Raw genomic sequence first — 15,147 nt, 5'->3', positions numbered from 1 at the left:
ATATGTGTGTGTGTGTATTGGGCAGGCTGGGCTTTTATTAATTTATGTCTTTCTAATGTCATAATGTATTGCTAGGGAGGTTGGTGAATGGGGCACTAACTTTATATTTGATGTTCAGAATTTTAATAAGAAGACTACTTCTTGCAGTGTAGAATTTTAACAGACGTAGAATTTCTCAATATTTATTAAAAAAAAAAAATGCATAATTTTATTCTTTTATACTATAACTCAGAATTCTTGGCTGAGCAAGTCATACGTTTTAATGGAAAACTTAAATTAATACCAAAGTAAAATTTAAAACTGTATGCATATTTATATCTATGTATGATCATGTATGCATCCATATGTGTGTGTGTGTATGTACGAATATATATATATGTGTGGATGTATATGTATACATATATATGCATGTGCATGCATATATGTATGTGTGTGAATATATAATTTCCTCATTTATTTGATTCTTCTTCTCAAACAATTTGAGCACCACGAGTTTTAATATGTACATGTGTGTTTGTATACATACATACATTTGTGTGTGGGTGTGTACATATATATATATATATATATATAGGTATTAAGGATAAAAAAGTGCTCAATACCATGGTAGAATATAATTTATTTCAGCTAATCATGTTGATTGTTATTTTAGAGTGTGCTTGACAATTTGTTGGTTCATCAGAAAAAAGAAACTGAATCCAGTTAATTTAGTCAAATGAATTAAACAGAGCCAAAGGTAACTCTAAAATAACAGTAAATTGAATCAGCTGAAAGAAATCACACACACACACACACACACACACAATATATATATATATATATATATATATATATATATATATATATGTATGTATGCATACAAACAGATACATATGTGCATACATACAAACATTTACATACATATATGCATAAATATATATAGGTACATATATACATATATATATATATATATATATATATTTATGTATATGTGTGTGTATATATATATATGCAAGAACAAAAGCTATTAAAATTAATGTGTAAAATTGAAAGTATTATGTTTAAAAATTGTAAAACTTCCTCTTGTGTTATAATTACATTTATTTTCTTTTTCTCTGATTCTCTTCTGTTTTTTTAAATCTTTTTTTGGTAATTTTTTTTTGTATATGGTTTCATAAAAATGATATATTAATTTATAATTTAATGTAAATATTTTATTTTAATTTAATTTTTAGTTATTTATTGAGCAGCATTGTTAAGACTCTTGCATGGCTGTTGCAAGCCTGTTACAAAACGCAAAGCAATTTTTTTTTGTTGCAAGGGTTTGGGGATAAAAGAAAAAAAAATGTCTTTTAGTTTGAATTATTCTTTTGATATCTGCTTATATAGAAGCTGATACATGTATGTGCTATGTATGTATGTATGTATGTATAAATATGATTGTTTGTACATATATTTATTTTTGCAAGTGCTAATTATTGTTGAAATTTATTTTTATGGAGGAGGGTATTATTATTATTGTCTGACTGTGGTATGTTCGGTGGGAATGAGGTAAAGAATTTTCTAGATTATAACATATTCCTCACTTGGTTGACTTTTTTGCAGGGTGGGTTTTTATATATTTTTTAGTAATGCAATATATCTAATGATTTTTTTTTTTGAGTTTTTTTTTTTGCGAAATATTAGTTAAAAATAAATAAATTAATTATTAAATATACAATTGGAATTTGAAAAAAATTAAAAAAAAAACAAGATGTGATATTTTTTTCAGTCTTTTTCTTTTCTTTTTTTCTTTCTATTTACATATATTTATAGAAAAAATGCGATGATAACATGGCAAATTTGATATATTGCAAAAAAATAATAATAAATAAAAATAAAAAAGTTTCTAAAGTATTTTTTTTTTAATATTTTTTCTGAAATTTTATTTTGTGATTTTTTTTTTTAAAGTTAAATTTTCTTTCTTTCTTCTGTAGTTGTTCTTTGAAAAAAATTTTGTCAACTTATTTGAACCTCTATATATTTATAGATAGATATGTGTGTGTATGTAAATGTGTATATGAGTGTGTGCGCATGTATATGTGTTGTGTGAAAGTTTTAATTAATATTAAAGATATGTGTTGTATTTTCTTTGTACATATCATTGATTCAATCTATTTTTTTCTGCGTATATATATTTTTAAAAATTAAGATTTTTAAATATTTGTAAGATAATTACCTGTGTAAGTTGGTCTGTGGATTAGTTAATGATTAAATTGCAAGAATCTGTAGATATTTTTCCCCCTAAAATAACTATAATTTTAAATGCAAATTATATAAATATATAAGAATTTTGAAATAGTTCTATCAGAGTTTTTTTCATTTTGGATGTATACATACAATGTAAAATATTTATATACATAGATATACATGCTTCATATATATATGTATGCATAAATATATATATATATAAAGCATGTATGCACTAAATCTAGTTCCATAATTTGGTGTGTAGTGTATGTCTAATTTTCAGAGAAAAGAATATATGTTGATTCAAGAGTACTTTGAAGAAGGTACCATAAAGAAACTTTGGCACTCCTTGACTTTGTAAGCTGATTCCCTCCTCTTCTGAAGCAAGTCTACAATGATTCTGGATTCTATATGACCGAAAAAATATAGAGCTGATTTCATAAATATTCCTCAACGCAATAAATAAGATTCATGGTATTCATAATAAATATAGAAGATATATATACACCCACACATGCACACACATTCACCATATTATATATATATATATATATATATATATATATATATATATATATATATATATATATATATATATATATATATAACACCTGAAAACACACATCCATATACACACTTCTATATACATACACATGCACACTTTTATATATGTAAATATACATGTACGCACACATAGATATATACATATATATACATCTATACACACCCACCCACATTTATATATATATATATATATGTTTAAAGTCTACCTTGAATGAAAATACATAGTTTGCTAAGTGGGTAGGTGAGAGAATTAGCATGTATGAAATTTATTCTTTCTATCTCTTTAAGTCTTGCTATTGTCATATATATTGCTACAGTTGTTTTTGTTATTAATGATAATATTGGCTAGTTAGTATATTTACTCCTATCTCCTCCCTCACACTTTTCCAATTCTGTCTAAACTCTGCAGAAAAATTCTAAACCTATACATTATGCCGATCTTTCTACAAGCTGATTAACTATCGTGTTAACCAATATATATATATATATATATATATATATGGTATGTATGTATGTATGTATATAAATATATACTCACACATATGTGTATATGCTCATAAGAAGAATATATGCATATATATATGAATATATACACTCTTACATATATAGAAATGTATATGTGTACACATATGCACACATAGATGACTCTGCATATATATATGATTACTATATATGTGAATTAGACATATATATGCATGTATATAGATGTGAGTGTGTATGTATAGTATATATATTTTTTTACTTACATATGTATAAATATAAAGACATGAATGTAAACATTACATCATATATATATGTATTCATGTATGCATATTTGCATGTATGTCTATATATTTATAAAATGTGAAGTCAGCTTTAATATGCTTGCCTACATAATATATACATGTGCCTATGTGTGTATCTATGTATGAAGTGAAAATGTTTGCATTGTTTCTATGTCAGCCTTTAGAACAGTTCTAGTTCTCTGTTCGTTAATTCCTTTTAATTGTTACAACAGAATTTATTTCATTCAGAAATCTCAGAACTTATTTTTCTTTTCTAAAGAATACTGTATTTACCATCTTTTCTTCAAATATGGCATTGTGCAAGAGTGTGCATACGTGTTTTCCATGTGTTTGTGTGTCTATGTGCATTTTATACATTAACATGTGCGTGCATTTGCATGTGTGTGCATGTGTATAAATTTTGCCTTTGTTATATTTTTCACATTAAAAAAAATCAGGAAATAATTTAAATTGTGTGCAATAAAAACCATTCATACTGGCAAATGTGTTATGTACACACACATACTTACATACACACACACACACACACACATGTGCATATACATGTACATATAGACACATTTATATATACATAGTGATGCATATATTCAAGTATTTATATATACACCCACATGAATATGTGTATATATATATCTCTATATACATGGATGTATTCTTACATACGCACACTTACTCAGACATGCATACATATATATACATACATGTGTGTGTGTGTGTATATATATATATATAATCTTTGTGGTTTTAATTGCTTATTAATTATCATTCAGTTATATTCTTTGCCACCCACCCAGTCTATATACATAAGAGTGGTTTTTTTTTGTTTTTTTTTCTCTTTTGTGTATGTACTAAAATATGCACAACCCATGCATTTCTCTACCAGCCTGTTATTCCATCTATTTCATAGAAGCGGCTAAAATGGTAGACCGAAGCAATGTTTATACAAATGAAGGTGATAATTGTGCATTGCAAGCACCTGTAATCCTCCTGTGTTCTTTGGAATGTCTTCAGCAAATTTACACACTTCACTCATTCATTTTTGAATCTTTGAAATGATAAGCATCGGAAAAAATGACAACAATTTCTAAAATAATCTCTATTATTCGCCACGAAAAAGCTCTAAAAGTTATTACACAGTACTACAAGTGCAGTGGAAGCTAAAGTACTAACGCAGTTGGTCACCCTAAAATTAATGACCGTTTCTGAGAGGAAATATATATATATATATATATATATAGACAGATAGATATATATACATATATATATGTTTATAAATAAATGACACAAAAAAAGGGGGAAAAATATTTGGAAAAAATATATAAATTAAATAAATAAAATAACTTTGAACACGTGTTCGATATGTATACAGCATTTTTCTTCTCTTCAATGTGACCTCGGTAGGCTTTTAGCATTCTTTTGTTCAGTTCTTTTTATTATCGTTATTTTTTTTTTGGTTTTATTATTATTATTATAATTATTATTATTGTTTTTTGTTTTGTTTTCCTTTTTGGCCTTGGTGAGAAAGCGTTCAGCGTTTGAATAGGAAGTAAACATCCTAAAAGATATCTTTAAAAATCTGCTTAGTAATTCTTGGTGAGCCGTATTTGTTGGCCTCCTGAAAAAGAATCAAATATTGAAAGCAATTAGTGACTGGAGGAATTGTTTAGTTTTTTTTTTCTATTCATTCATGCATATATATATATATATATATATTTTACATATATAGGTATTACATATAATTTGAATATTTATTACACAATATACTATAACTTACATTCTTTTTATACATTGCAATACAATAATATCATAGATATTTATCTATTTTTATCTCATTTTTTTAGTACATAATACAACAAACGTTTACAATTTTTTTTTAGGTTATAAACATAATTTCTACAAGATTTAATACATAAATGTTTTTTTTAATATATTGAAGGCTCACCAGATTATTAATACCCCCACCTTTCCCACCACCACCATCATCACCACCACCACCACCACCACCATCATCATCACCACCACCACTATTTTCCTCATTTATTTTGTTTAGGGACAAGATTGTTTTCTTGCCCCACTGAAAGTCTATAAATATGTATATGGTCAGAATAGTACATTAAATTTTACTGGTAAATGTTAATTTCTGACATTCATCTCTTTATAAAATGAAAATGGGAATCTGTCTTTGATCATAATAGAACATAAGAACCTGATCAATGTTGATCGAGCTTCAGTGTTCTATTTCTGAGTTCACCTAAATGGCTGTAATTATATTATAGCCTGTAGTTCAGTATTTCAATTCACATCATATCCCTCATAAAAAAATAAAATGGAAAAAAAATTACAGTGTTTATAGATGCTCAATTTTGGTTAAGCTTATTTAATAGCAGCCAACCTGAAACTGCTTCTGATTCTATTATCCAAAGTGATTTTGATTGAAAAAAAATCTTCTGTCAAAATGTTACACTAATCTATGTTTCAAAAGTCAGCTCAACAATAACAAAATTATTTTAATAAATATTTTATTAATTGAAACAAAGATTGTATATTTCAACAGAAATCTAGTAAGTTAGCCAGCCATGGCAAATGAGCCAATCCACTGTAAGATAACTGGGACAAAGGGATCTTGAGAGCTGGAAGTGGCCTGTAAACAACATTAATATCTCTTCTTTTGGTGGTAAGCTGTCAATATCGTTAGTGTGTTGGGACGTGCCGTGAAATATTTGTTCTGGTTGTTCTGGTTCTTTGCATCTCAAGTTCAGATCTTGGCAAGGTCAACTTCCCCTTTCATTCTTCTGGGGTCAAGAAAATAAATTGCCTTTCAAATACTTGAGATGGGTTGGGTGTCAATACTTCTTTCTGTCTTCCTTTTAGAATTGGTTGCTCTTAATGAAGGGTTGTAAGCACCTTCTTATAGAATCTCTTTCTTCAGAAAAGAGAGAAAGGATTGAGTGAGGGACTAGGAACCAGAAAAGCTGATACACTACTGGAATTGTCCAAAGACTGAACAATGACATAGTGGATGGAATACAAAACAGGAAGAGGAAACAAAAGTTGTTTTCTACTGAAAACATTGAATATTTCTTTTGAAAGAAAACTATTCAAAAATTTAAATATCACTTGTGCCACTATCTTTTGTTTATATATATATATGTGTGTGTGTGTGTGTGAGAGAGAGAGAAAAAGAAACAAATTGTGTAGTTATTCTTAAAGACTTTGTTGTTGGACCTTAGCGAAATGTTACCAGCACTTTTGAAACATTTCTCTAAAGTTTTCTGTGAAGCATTATTTTCTTTGAAACCAGATGCTCATCAACATTACACATGTGCACACACACACACACACACACACACACACACACACACACACACACACACACACACACACACACACACACATACACACACACACACACAAAATTGAAAAATAGCGCATTCACAAAACAAATAGTTATCTCAGCTGCAAAACCAAGTGGCTCAACCATGAAACTGATGAGCAGCTCAATCACAACCCCAAGTAATGACTGAACTACAAAAATCTTTAGTGACTCAGTCACAAAGCCCATAGATAATTTATTGACATTTGTTGCAGAAGATAAAGGCAAAGAAAAATGCATGCAATACCTGGAAGAAAGTACCAAGCAGCATCAACTAGGAGGTATTTTCTCACCACCACAAGTAAAAACAATTTTTAATGCATTGCACCACCTGCAAGTACTTCCACCACAAAAAAAGGACATCTGTCCCTTTCATCAACTTCAAACAGTGCACTTTAGAACTAGCTTCTTTCCTCACCAAAATTCATTAATCCTTCTTTCTTATTGACCTGTTTCAAACTATAGATGGAGAGGTAATATTGCTGTGAATTTTCTCAGACTTTTGCTGGTGTGGTTTCATATCTTGTATATTTTATTCTTTTTCTAAGTTAACATTAAATTTCAGAGTCTTACTTCGTATTAACTTTGTTTTCATTTAATTCACAAAATAAGTTTACATAACTAGCAAATATTGTCCTGCAATGGTTCATACAGAACATTAACAGCATCAACCAGCACAGTTATTCCACCAAATTCTTCATTATTTTCAAAATTATTTGTTGAAAGAAAAAGACAGTGTATTTCAACTGTAAAATGATAAATAGAAATAGGGTAACAAATTTTTGTTATCATATTTCTGTTAAAATATGCTTATTTTGTTTAATTCAATTTTAAAAATAAAGAATTTAGCTAAAAGAAAAAAAACTTTGCTAAGCTGCTACTTGGAACAAATTAAAATGAAATTTTAATGAAAGGCCACTTCAAAACAGGGAATTTGTATCATAGAGCTAGGGGTGTCTCAAGCAGGCTGTTTATTATTCTGAGTCTGGAATCTTTCAACATTGACAAATTCACTGAAAGTAATGTCATTGTCCTTTACAGCAACTGTCAACTGTGTCGGACAGGACAATCTTAATAACTTACAGTACTGTAGAGATTATTCAAAGAGATTTGGAAAATGTTATTTCTCTCTAAATTGAGTCAGTAATATTTTGGTTACAGAAAGCTGTTTTCTTTTTGTCATGTGTATGTTTTGTCATGTTTCAACTAGATATAATTACCTGTTACTTTTTTTTTTTAAAAACATTTTTAGAAAATACCATGAACACATTTGATTTTCTTTACAAATGACTATTACAAGTTGAACACAGTTCTGCAAACACACAAATCTACACAAATATATACACAGATACAAGCACACACATATACACTCATACATATACACTGTGTGTCAAATTATTAGGCAGCTCTGTTTTATCGAAATAAGTTTGAATTATTTTTTCACTGAATGATGGCAACATCTGCCTGCGCGTACTGTAGTAAAATTAATTTTTACCGACGAATGTCATGCTACCCTAGACGGACCAGATGGGTGGAGTAAAGGATAAGTTGCAATGAGCGGAAATCGCCCTCATCGTTTGAGACGCCAACAAAGGGGAGGCGGAGTTATGGTTTGGACTGGCATCATTGGAGATAAGTTGGTTGGTTCTTGGAAAGTTCTAGACGGAATTAAGATGAGATCTAATGCCTATGTTGCCTTTTTGGCGGACAATTTTAAGCCATGGTTGAAGAAGCAGAAAGTTTCATTAAAGAGAATGCTGGTATTCATGCCAGATAATGCGCCCTCCCATGCTGCTAAGAAATCTCTGGAATACCAACAGCAATTAGACTTCTCTGGACACCGTTTGATGAAGTGGCTAGCGTGTTCATCCAACTTAAACCAGATTGAAGATCTATGGAGTGTTCTGAAGAGGAAGATATATCAAGATGGGTGGCAGTTTTCAATGAAAGATGCTCTCTGAGAAGCTATTGTGGATGCTGCTGACAGTATTACACCAGATGAAATAGTTACCTTGACAAATGCAATGGATAAATGCATCAGGGATGTTCTCTCATGTGGAGGATCATACATCCATCATTAAGAATTTTATGACATCATATTTCTTGTATTATTTCCATTCAAACATATTATTATGTTCATTATAAAGTCCGTTATGATTATATTTGTTGTTAAAAATTGTCGCATTAAATAAATGTTTGTTTTTGCATAATTAGCATTTTTGTTAGATCTCCCTAATAATTTAGGATGGTAAAAAAATGATGCCTATTAACAAAAATGAACGTTGTTTCTTTATGTATGGGTAGATCAGATTTATTTTGGTACAGTACATGCAATGGAAAAATATCTGGATTCAAACAAATAAATACTCTGTTATTGCGAAAAAACTGAGTTGCCTCATAATTTGACATACAGTGTATATACACACATACACTATATATATATATATATATATATATATCATACATACATACACATACTATGTGTATATAAAACATATACACGCACATTTTCTTTCTCTCTCTCTCTCACACACACACACACACACACACACACACACATATATAGATTAAGTGTTTTTTCAAATCAATACCATCTTCTACATCTCATTACAATCCATTCAATTGACTAGATTTAACTAGAAATCATAACTTAGTTCATGAAATACAGATTATCTTACTTTTATTAAAGATATTAGGGAATAAATAAACATTGTTGTTTTTTTCTTCCTGTGCATTTTCATAAACTTAAGTCAGAGATGTCTCCTTAATATATTTACAAAAACGATTAGGAAATCAAAACTACCTACAGAGATTTTAAAACCAAAGATTAGACTCTTTTGGTTATTCTTAAGCCTGAAGCTATGTCTAATAAAGTTATGTACCTTTGTGTTGCAAATAGAGATTGGGTAGCAAGGATTTGTTGAATAACAGGTCATATCAGATGTTATATTTTGGAGACTTTCACACCTTAACTCTCACTGTGCTGATTAAATTTTTGCAGGTGATGTAACATGCTAATCATATGTAAATCACTTCTCACAGCCTCGTTTTATCAGCCAGTGAAAATAAAATGTGCATATGGGGCATCATATGAAATTTGGAGAATTCCAGAAAGTACCTCCACTACCAAAAATGGTTCCCCTGTCTCAAGTGCACATGCACAGAACTCAGTTCCTACTCGGTAAGGGTTAATAGAGGATGAAGATCACTTTACATTGATATTGTTAGGATAGATGCAGAACAGGAAAGTTGTGGACCTACTAATGCTAAAAGAGGACCAAAATTTCTGGTGAAGGACTATGAAATGCATCTTGGTTGCAGATGCTTCACGAAAAGAATTTAAAACTCTGTGTGTGTGTGTATATGTGTTTATCTCCTCACCACTTAGCATCCAGTGTTGATTTATTTATGTCTCCATAGCTTAGGGAGTTTGGCAAAAGGGACTGATATCATAAGTAGCAGACTTTGAAATAAGTACTAATAATTATGATAATAATAATACCCCCACCTCCCAATATAAGTACCCTTCAAGGTAGTGCCTGAGAATGGCTGCAGTCCAATGACTGAAACAAGTCAAAGGATAAGAAGATAAACAGTTTGTAGAATGTAACAGCTCAATCAGTAGCAAGCTCAAGATGCTGACAGTGGGGTTTTAAATCCAGATAACTACAAAATGAACATCAGAGCCAATAATTTGCAAATAACCAATATCTATTATTGAAAATATAAGGTAGATTTGGTTCACACTCCCCTCCAAACTTTAACCCTCTTGACTACTAACTTCTGGGGACATTTGAAATGGGGTCTAACAAAGTTGGTGAGAGTTCATGGTGATGGTGGTGGGAAACTGCAACTGTGGTGAAATGTCTGTATTATTTCAGAATGGGCTTAATGAGTTTAATAAAATATATATTTTTTTGAGCTGAGGGTTGGGGTGGGAATATTGGCGAAAATACTGATGGAAAGACAAGCCCTTTAAACACTGCACACAATAGTGAAAAAAAGACAAAACAGAAAATCACAGAAAAATATAAAGAAATGTGTGGGGAAAAAATCACACAAGTGTATCACAGAAACACAACATTTGAGATTGAAAAGAGAAAAAAAGTTGAAGATAACAACAACATTTACAACAACAAACAAGGACGATGGATAAGAACAATAAGAAATTAGTTGAACTATAAAGAAGAAAAATAAGTATGCACTATAGAGAACACACACACACACACACACACACAAAATAAGTAAGATGTAAAAGAAAATGGTGTGTAATAGATATACACAATAAGTGTTCAGACCAAGTACCTCAAATCCAACGTTGAACGAAGGGAATATGTAATTAGTTCAAATAGGAGTTGGCTTGAGATAATGTATTGGTTGAGTTAATGAAGGTATAATAAAATAAAAGATGAGCCAGTAGTTGCAAAAGTAGCAAACCATTTATATGTGATGTGATACCTTCACAACTGTCTGTGCATCTTTTATTTTATTATACACACTCACTACATAGATATAAACATAAATAAATAGGTATAAAGAACCTATATACATAGTTATTAAATGTCTATACATGTCACTTGTGTGTGTGTGTGTGCGCGCGCATGTATATATATATATATATATATATATATGTAGATCGCTGACCACTACACACATTTTTCTCTCTCCTTGTTTCTTTCTGTGTTCCTTTCTGTAGAAGAGCGTAGACTCGAAACGTTAAATACTTTCTCAATTCCCGAGCGTTATACTAATACATCTATTTGTTTTCTACACCACCTGTCTTTGCCTGTTGTTTTTTTTGTGAATTCTCCCTATATATATATATATATATATATATATATATATATATATATATATAGACTGTCCAGTTGGGGAAGCCATGTATTCAACTTTTCAACAAGACCCCCCTGCTCCTGTCCATCTATCATACTATCATATCCTTCTTTACTATGTACCATTCAATCAAAGAGGTATCGTTTTCTAGGTACTTGGCAGCCTCACTGATGTTGGTGCCATGAAAAAAGCACTCAGTACACTCTGTAAAATTATTGGTGTTAAGAACGACATCCAGCTGTAGAAACTCTGGCTTGTTGGTTCCTGTCAAACAGTCCACTCCATATCAGCATGGAAATAAGGACATTAAATAATGATATATATATGTAATATACTGGCTACTATTTCTTGCAGATCGAGCAGCTGAGTAGAGGTGGCTGCATTGACTCAGCCAGATATCTGCTCAGCCAGATGCCTTGTTATCTTACATAGAATATTCATACTTCGGAGGCCTTCATTAACCCATGTAGACCATGCATCTGTAAATTTATGTGCAGGACTGGGAAAAGATTTTGTTTGAAGAAGTCTAGCAATTACCCATGTATCTAAGTCTCTTCTTTAGATACCGCTGATGTTTAGTCAAAGGAAAAGCTGCTGATTTGGCACAAGTTTTGTTGCAAATGCTGCCATCAGAAAGCAAAGAGTTGGAACATACCTTTTGGTAGTCCAGCCAATCAGTACTTTGTTTTATCAGCTTCAAAAAAAAAAAAAAAAAAATAATGTTGATCTCAAAGCAAAGCACAGATTCAAAATAAATTCTGTGAACTGACATGCCATCAAGGAAAGAGAAGAGACAAGTATGTGTGTGAAGATGACTAATGAATAAATTAGCTTAAAGCTGTTCCTGCAATAAGATGCAGTGGACTCATAGTTGATTGTCTGAGTAACACCTTATAGCCTCATCAGAGTCTTGAATATGAAATGCAATTTATATACACAAACACACACACACACAGTGTCCCAAAAGAATGCATGCTTACTTTAACATCTGTTAAATCAATTTCCATTTCTTTTCAGATTTAGCCTTTTAGAAATAATGAAGGGAGCCAGGTGAGATTTGAACAAAGGAAATTTCTCCTTATGGGAAGTTTGAAAACACAGTCGAAGTGCAAAGACTGCTTAGGAGGAAGTTTAAAGTAGGTCCATCTATGTGACTTACCATAATTTGAATTAGAGATAAGTTTGAAGCAGATGGAACAGTTCAGAATCTCCACAAGAAATCTTCTTGAAGACCGTGGATATTGACGAGCCTCATGAAGTAAGACAGGGTACTAGAAATAAATTGATGGAGTTCAAGAAAATCTGCATGGCAAGTGAGTCATGAGACAGGAATTTCAAAATCAAACTTCATTTGCATTTTGAAGTGCTCTCCTTGGAAAAGTTGCATTCCATGAATAGTCGTTGCTCTAAATGATGATGATATAGACTGGAGAATGGAGTTTTGTAAATGGTACTTGGCAAAATGTGTAGAAGATGTGCACTTTGCAACAAAGATTGTTTGGAGTGATGAAGCTACATATAAATTAAATGGATCGATTAACCACCACAGTTGCACTGATTGGGGATCTGCATATAACAGAGGAACACCACAGGAGCAGCTGGTAAGTTAAACCATTCATTTTTAACAGTACTGTGAGTGATTGAATATACTCGAGCCATTTTATCATGCCAACAAATTCAAGAAAATTTTCAAAATGTGGAGTTTTATTTCCAGCAAGACGGGGCACATCCATATTACCATAGTAATGTAGGGCCTAGCTTGATGAGATTTAGCCAGACAAATAGACTGGACAAAGAGTTTCAAGTGGAAAACCCTTAGTGATCACTAGACCTCGCATCACTCAAAAAATTTTTTTATGGTGATACTTAAAAGATATAGTGTACAATACAAAACAAGCAACAGTCAATGAGTTGAGGTCAGCCATTGAATGAGAATGAACATGAATATCAAATGAACTGCTTCTTGATGTTTTGGATACCATTGATTTGTGCTATTAGCAGTTCCTCAATCAGAATGGTCAGTTTGAAAAAAAGTTCATAGAGAAATACTATAGATTCTATAAACTTTTGTAAATGAAACGCATTTTATCATTTAATATATGTATACATTTTTTGGGGACACTCTGAATATATATATATATACACACACACACACACATATGTATATATGTATATATATATATACACACAACAGACATAAATACTATATATATATATGTGTGTGTATTATAAAAGTGTATGTGTAGTTAGTTTACACACATGCATTTGTGTATATGTGTGTGCATATGGATATATATATATATATATATATATATATATATATATATATATATATATATATATATATATGCATGCATACATATATACATTCATGTATGTATATACTCATGCTTATGTACACATATGCATCATCATTTAACATCTGTTGTCCATGCTGTGGCATGGGTTGAACAGTTTGACCAGAGCTGGCAAGTTGGGGAGCTGCACCAGATTCCAGTCTGTTTTGGTGTGGTTGCTTTGGTTGGATGCCCTTCCTCATGTCAACCACTTTACTTAGTGTGCTGGGTGCTTTTACATGGCTCTGCATGGTGCATATAAAATAAGCAAAGTATGGAATTGTTGGTATCATATTTACCCCATGGTTTACAGCTGTTTTGATAATGTGTGATAAATCAAATAAGTTGTAATATACGGAATACATCAATGATTATGTAACATAGATTATAACTAGGGTCCTGACTAGATGACTATTTGTCTTTTAATAAATAAACATTGCATAAACATTGTTCTCTTCCATGTGTATCCACTCATTATATGATTTGTCACCCATATATTGCGGAACAGCTGTAAACCACAGAATATAAGTGTTACTAAAAATACCATTCTTTGTTTGATATTTTATAATGCATGACTGATGGTAACTTTTAGTTTGTGCGAAACTAATATTTCTACTCACTCAAAAGATACATTCAGGTAGCTGGTGTTTGCAAGATTGCTGACTGAAGTAACCACCCAAATATCCTTATGTTTACTGTATATGTATGCATATATATATATATATATATATATATATATATAATGCATATATAGGGTGCATTATAGGGTGGCATGACCTAGATTGCTCTGAAGAAATGCATTGCGTTGCCATGCTTGCCTTGGTATGATTTGTATGCCTGGATGTACTTCTCAAAGCCAAACCATTCACAACATGTACTGAGTGCTTTTTTCATGCACCAGCATTAGTGAGGTTGCCCTGCAGCCTTCATGACTAAGGTCCCTTTTGACTGAGTGGTGCTATAGTAGAGAAGGAGGCAGCTTTTATGCTAAGAGATGAAGGGTTGAAGTATGAAAGAAGGGGCCAGAACAGAACAGGTTACTTGCTTT

The 15,147-nt window shown here is 31.1% G+C and overlaps 1 long non-coding RNA gene across 1 annotated transcript; it reads right to left on the bottom strand.

Annotated features, from left to right (window-relative positions):
• Nucleotides 1-1,400: 1,400 nt before the first annotated feature.
• LOC106882214 (uncharacterized) lies at nt 1,401-14,014 on the bottom strand. Its single transcript, XR_001410969.2, has 2 exons — nt 12,923-14,014; nt 1,401-5,172 (listed from the first exon to the last, which is right to left on the bottom strand). It is a non-coding gene; the product is annotated as an uncharacterized LOC106882214 (long non-coding RNA).
• Nucleotides 14,015-15,147: the final 1,133 nt, after the last annotated feature.

Source organism: Octopus bimaculoides, unplaced genomic scaffold, assembly GCF_001194135.2.
Source record: "Octopus bimaculoides isolate UCB-OBI-ISO-001 unplaced genomic scaffold, ASM119413v2 Scaffold_197124, whole genome shotgun sequence".
NCBI classification, from domain to species: domain Eukaryota; kingdom Metazoa; phylum Mollusca; class Cephalopoda; order Octopoda; family Octopodidae; genus Octopus; species Octopus bimaculoides.
This window is presented reverse-complemented; position numbering and strand designations above follow the sequence as displayed.